This window comes from Cupressus sempervirens, chromosome 3, assembly GCF_028749045.1.
Source record: "Cupressus sempervirens isolate cs-2001-9-10 chromosome 3, ASM2874904v1, whole genome shotgun sequence".
In the NCBI taxonomy this organism is placed as follows: Eukaryota; Viridiplantae; Streptophyta; class Pinopsida; order Cupressales; family Cupressaceae; genus Cupressus; species Cupressus sempervirens.
The window spans coordinates 235,945,076-235,951,124 of NC_143120.1; the positions used below are offsets into that span (position 1 = coordinate 235,945,076).

A 6,049-nucleotide genomic window follows, 5' to 3' on the forward strand; every position below is an offset into this window, starting at 1 on the left:
GCACATGAAGGTGCCGAGTCACAGATTGCTCAGCACTGATGGTGCCGAGTGATAGGCAACAAGTGCCGAGTGAGCTTGGCACACAAAGGAAAAATGCAATAGGTGTTGAGTTAGCTCAGCACATAAAGAAAATGCTCGGCACTTAAAGAGCTCGGCACACAAAAATTGTAGTAGGTGCCGAGTGTTCTGTTTCAACTAGAATATTATAACTTAGAGAAATTCAACGTGAATGCTTTCACCATTAAAACTAGAAAGCCAAAGCTTTAACCTTTCAAACAAACTTGTCAAATGCGATGAATAGAAGAGGAAAATAGATTTAAGTATGTTTGATTGCTTTATATTCAATCTTTCATTAAACTATTACAAAATCTGGGAGCATTCGACTTCAACCAGAAAACCCTAAAATAACCCTAAACTGATAATACTTCAAACTTCAATAAACTTTTAAACTTACAGCTCTAATGGCTGCATACAATAGTGCCTAGAGCAATCACTGCTTCAACAGGACGAATCTAATAATGACAAAGTTACAAAGTGAACAGGGGAAACACGTGCAACTGCAGGAACAAACTTCTTTCCTTCTTCCTTCTCTGCTCAGCTCTGCAACTTCTCTCTGATCTGCTTGAACTCTGCAAAATGAATGTAGAAACATTCTTTTTTGTCATTTTTTTCCCCCTCAACATCCAAATTCAAAATCTCACCTACCAAAAAATAAATGCCTGCTGTTCATGGATGCCTATGGTGACCTGATAAGGGTAGATGGGCGTGGGGCTCGAGGACAACTTGCAAGCATTTGACGTTTAATTTCCAACAAGGATATGTCAAATTGCTTCCATTAAGTTTGAATTCCAACAAATCTTTACCGTTTCCTAAATCTTATTGGAATTTTATTGAATGTAGCATAATATTGTTATCTATAATAATATAATTTTATTTTAGAATAATATTAAGTTATTTAGTTTATTTATTTAGCAATGAAAACTATTTTAATAATTTTGTAAATATGTTATTTATATTTAAAAATAAATAGATTTATTTAAGTTAAATTTAATATTGATTTTTTTCTGAATTTTTATCATTGCTGAATTTCATCTGAATCTTATGATTGACATGTTCAAATTAGAATTCAAATCTTGTGACTTCAATACTAATATTTGACTTCTCTAGACCTTTCTGGAAACAATTTCAGCTTTTGCTTGATCTAAGGTCTAGGTATTATACAATAAAATTTTGTGAATCTTTTTGCTTAGACTTGGATCATGCCTTTGGCAACAATTTCAACAAGAATACCAAATTACTTAAGACAAGTCTTGGATTTTGAGGCACTGAATTGTGCTATCCCCTATCTTATCTCATTGGAAATTGTTACCTAACTTTTTAATATATTTTTAAACAATTGTTAATGAAAATCCTACAAAGAAAACCTACTATAATTAACTTTAAAGACACACTCTTCATCACCTTAGCCACCTAATTCCAACTTCCCATGAAACATATTGAGAATAAAGCTCACAGAAGATGGTATCTATTGAAAATTGTGGACATTTTAAACTCAAAAACCTTAAAAATAGAAGTGCTTGTATATTTCATCATTTGAGACTGAGAATTAAACTAGTCTCAAAGATAGAGCTTAGTGACAATGTGAAATTGTTGGATTAACATTTTCATGTCAATTTATTAGGTCAGGTACTGAATAGTTGGAGCTGTTGTGAGCACTTGGACTTCAAAACAAAAACATTTCTGTCAAACAGCTATACAATATGATATTGAAAGTTGCTAAGAAGTAAATCGATCATTCTTTATTAAGGACTATTTATTAGTTGTTTCTATCATCAAAGCACTGGTGAAAGGAAAATTAAATCATGTATCAGGGGTCATGCACAAAATTAGCTCTAGAAGTAAGCCGTATTAAGTATATTGTTGCAGACAACATGTCTAACCAAAATGAGAACGATTAACAAAAGAGTGACTGTGATTCTATCAACTCAAAAGATTTATCAATTCTGAATATGCTTAGTGTTCACTTGGCAGATAGAAGAAACTAAGACAATATAGATATATTGATAGATGGAAAATGTACATGAGTTACCCATATAAACATTACAAAAGATAAGTGATATTAGTGAGTAAATTTAACATCACTAAATATAACAATCATATGTTCCAACTGACACAACAATTCAAAGAGAGGAAATCTGTGTTTTTCCTACACACAACTTGTACTCTTCCAGCAATTTAATTTTAGGTCAGATGGAGCCAGTGGTAGCTTGAACAATGCTCAAATAGTTTCAATAAAACTTCGTAGGGGAGAAGATCTTGTCTGGCTTAAATCATTTTCTCCCTTCATATCTCCATTAGCACTATTCGTGCTCTGCAAATGCCTTAAGTGTTTCCATCTCTGATTGCCCTAGAACACTTCTCTCTTTACTCTAAGTCAGTTTGTGCCTTCTGTGCCTCATTATTTAAATTCTTGCTTTATTTGTACGTTTTGCTTATTATTTGCATTCTCATTTCATCGTCATAGTGCTCTTCAATTTGTTACTTTTTTAGCCAGATGCAAAGGCTTTTGAAACACCAACTCTTCTTCCCTTGCATTGCTACCCATGCCACTTCGTTCTTCAGTTTAAACTCTTTGAGTATTTTAAGTTTGAGGATGATCAAAATTGCCCATCTCAATTATCATGAATGTGAAGCTTTGAGTAGAATTTACCATCATTAGAGCCATCCTCCGCTCTTTAATAATTTTTGTTGTATTGCTGTGAAGAAAAAATAAACAAATTTAAAAGGAAAGAACAACAGCACAAAATAAATTTGAAAGAGAAAGATAATGTTTATTGATTGATTTTTGCACCACAATTACCTCTCTCTCTCTCTCTCTCTCTCTCTCTCTCTCTCTCTCTCTCTCTCTCTCTCTATATATATATATATATATATATATATATATATATATACTTTTACATTTTCTAGAACCAAGAAAATTTCAATTGATTTCATGTGTGGAGAAGGTGAAGATGACAGAACTGCAAGTTTACTTAGTCATCAATTAATGGACTGGGAGATGTCAATAACAACTTGTTGTGTGGTTGTAACAAACAACAATGATTACTCATTCAACGGTGTAGTTATTCTAACACTCAACTAATGGCTGGAGAATAGAATACGTGAGTCAATTGCTTAACAAAATAGTAGTTTTGTTGCAGCAAATCACTTACATGGATATCACTTATCACTTATTCCAACATGCTGCAGTAGATTCGGTGCTAGTGGAATAAATGCAGAGAGTCAAGGTTACTCTCAATTAAATTTTATTGTTTAGAGACTTTAAACTAGTGATTGCACCTAAGGTTGCAATAAGGATGCCAAAGATAAATATGTAATGTTTAAATTTTTGTAAGAAATGACTTGTAAAAAAAAAATTTGGGTCCATCTATTTGGCCTAATATAAGTAGAAAAGTCTATGTAGCATATAGATAGCTTTGAATGGACCCATTGAAATTATGATTGGTATTGCCTAGTAGAAAAGTGGATGTAGCATATTGATAACTTTGAATGGGCCCACTAAAATCATGATCATTATTGCCTAGTTCTTGATAGAAAGGGTAATAACACATGGAAGAATTTTTCTTTAAAAAAAGAATTATTTGAAAGTAACAAAGTGTGATTTGTCGGTGAACATATATGTATTATCTGCCATAGTTTTGTAGGTTAGAAGTACTTTTAGAGAAGGTAACAAATATTTAGACAAATAATGGAGAATTTATTTATTATGTAATATGTGAATGGCATAAATAGGAGGTGTTTAGAGCATGATATGGGCCATGGTCAATTAAATGTTTTAGGTAAATTGAATCCTTCATAAGCAACCTTGATTTCATGTAACTAATATTATTATGTAGTATAATTCGTAATTGGTACAAATATTTAAGACAAAGTATTTATCACAAACTTTCAATTAAAAATGCGTTAGATTAGCTTATTTTGAGATAACTTTATTTTTTTTTTTTGTTAAAAGAAAAAAAAAATCAAAGTACTTACAAGTACTAGTAAAAGTATAACAAAATGAATGTGATATATTAGTCTAAAATGCATTATGATCTTTAATTTCAAACCTTAAACATTATACTAACTATAATGTAACTTTCATAAAATATTATAATAAAAAAGATGTAACTTTCATAAATATTATAATAAAACTAATTTAGTCTCTCAATACAACCCTAAATCTAATGGTGAAATAAAACTAAACTAATTTCTCCTAATCATAAAAACCATAAGTATAACCATAACACTAACCATAATATAATCACTTATCCGAATTCAATCACATAATCCAAAACATTTATCTTATAGATTCATGTGAGGTAAGAAATGTATTTATCCATTTATTATCTATTTAAAGATCTTTAAATAAATAATATATATAAATAGTCTATGTATTTATGGATTTAAGAATAGTCTATGTATTTATGGATTTAAGATTTAAAGTAGAAAGTTGATCTATTACCCATAACTGCAATATACAGATTGTACAATGTAGAAAGTATACAAAAATCTATCCTCCCTTTCTTCCTTTCTTTGAAGTGAAGTTGAATCTCCAAACATCAATAATTTTTTGTTGTGTATATCTTCCTCCCTGGATTAAGCTTTATGACCAAAAATGTGAAAAAGAAATCCTCTAGAGACACTCTACTGTTCAAAACTAACAAACAATCCATGATGGGTTTATCATAAGCCTATGGACGGTTCAAATTGTCTCACTGGATGTGGACCAAAGCTTACACGTAACTGACTCCCCCCAGCTCGCGCTCATGCAAGTTTCCGCTCAACCTTAAATAGTCCCCTCCATTCTTGTTTTACTTCAGCAGACTTTCAGTTTCACAGAGAAAACAAAAATCTGTGTTGAAGCTAGACAATGTTAATGGAGAACAAATCAAAGGGGCCTTCTCCAACTCATCCTACTTACCGTCAGGTAATGTTTTTTCAATATGCATTCTTTAAATTCCATGCCACTTGATTAATTTTCACCTTAATATCATTTCTCAGTGATTTTGAGAAAAACCATGATAGTTGTATAAAACTTTATGAATTTCTTTACCGAGGAAATGTTTGATTAGTTTGGCAGATGATAGAAGAGGCAATAGGTGAACTAAAGGAGAGCAATGAGTCTACTCAGCATTCTATCAGTAAATTCAGTCAAATGAAATATGGGCCTCAATTGAAGAAAAATTTCAAGAAAATTTTGTCAAACAGGCTCAAGAAAATGACTAAATCAGGGGAGCTCACAAGAATCAAGAACTCCTTTAAGTTTAACCGCAGGCCTTATAATAAATCTCAACACATCAATTTAGCTACAATCGCTCAGTATGCCAAAATAAAGTCATCGGGTACCAACAGATCAGATCGAACAAGAGCATATAGTCCATCAATAGATAGCAATTGAAGAATTGCAAAAAATAACCATACACTCAGCGTCTTGGTATAAATTACACGCACATCATATTTGTCAATTCTATAAACACATATGTGCATCTGTATGCAAGATTAATTCTTGAATGTATACCTCTATGATAGAGAATAGATATGCAAACAGTACAAAAAAGGAAGTAAGTAAAAAATAGTTGAAGGCATCTACCAAAACTACCAATATTTACATGAATGGTACCTTGAAGCAAAAGTGTGTTGTAGACTCTCGAAAAATGGTAAGAGCAGGTTTCAGTCTTCCCTTCTTTGCAATTATGTACGAAGATACTTATAGAGTCGATCATAAAAGCGTATGCAAGTAGGAATCAACTACACCATGCAATAAAAGTGGTAATCAAGAGATATCAGGTCACATACGGATGGAAAATATGCTGGGAAGCATGATAGACGTGCTGCTGAAATTATGTGGAAGTACAAACGTCACACGACACACGCTAAAAGATAGAACAGATGTTAAAAGAAGGAAAGGTGAGTAACATCCTATCGACTGACGTTGAAAAAGCACTCACAATATGAATTGAGTTGTGACTCGATTGTGGATTGACGATGGCAAAGCACTCCTAATATG

General features: G+C 32.1%; 1 long non-coding RNA gene across 2 annotated transcripts; it reads right to left on the reverse strand.

The window, feature by feature from the left end:
• Positions 1 to 300: 300 nt before the first annotated feature.
• On the reverse strand, positions 301 to 5,716 carry LOC149565726 (uncharacterized). 2 transcript variants are annotated; one of them, XR_016361506.1, is made up of 2 exons: positions 5,663 to 5,716; positions 301 to 629 (listed from the first exon to the last, which is right to left on the reverse strand). It is a non-coding gene; the product is annotated as an uncharacterized LOC149565726 (long non-coding RNA). The 2 variants fall into 2 exon arrangements; XR_016361507.1 differs by lacking the exon at positions 301 to 629 and adding an exon at positions 2,033 to 2,756.
• Positions 5,717 to 6,049: the final 333 nt, after the last annotated feature.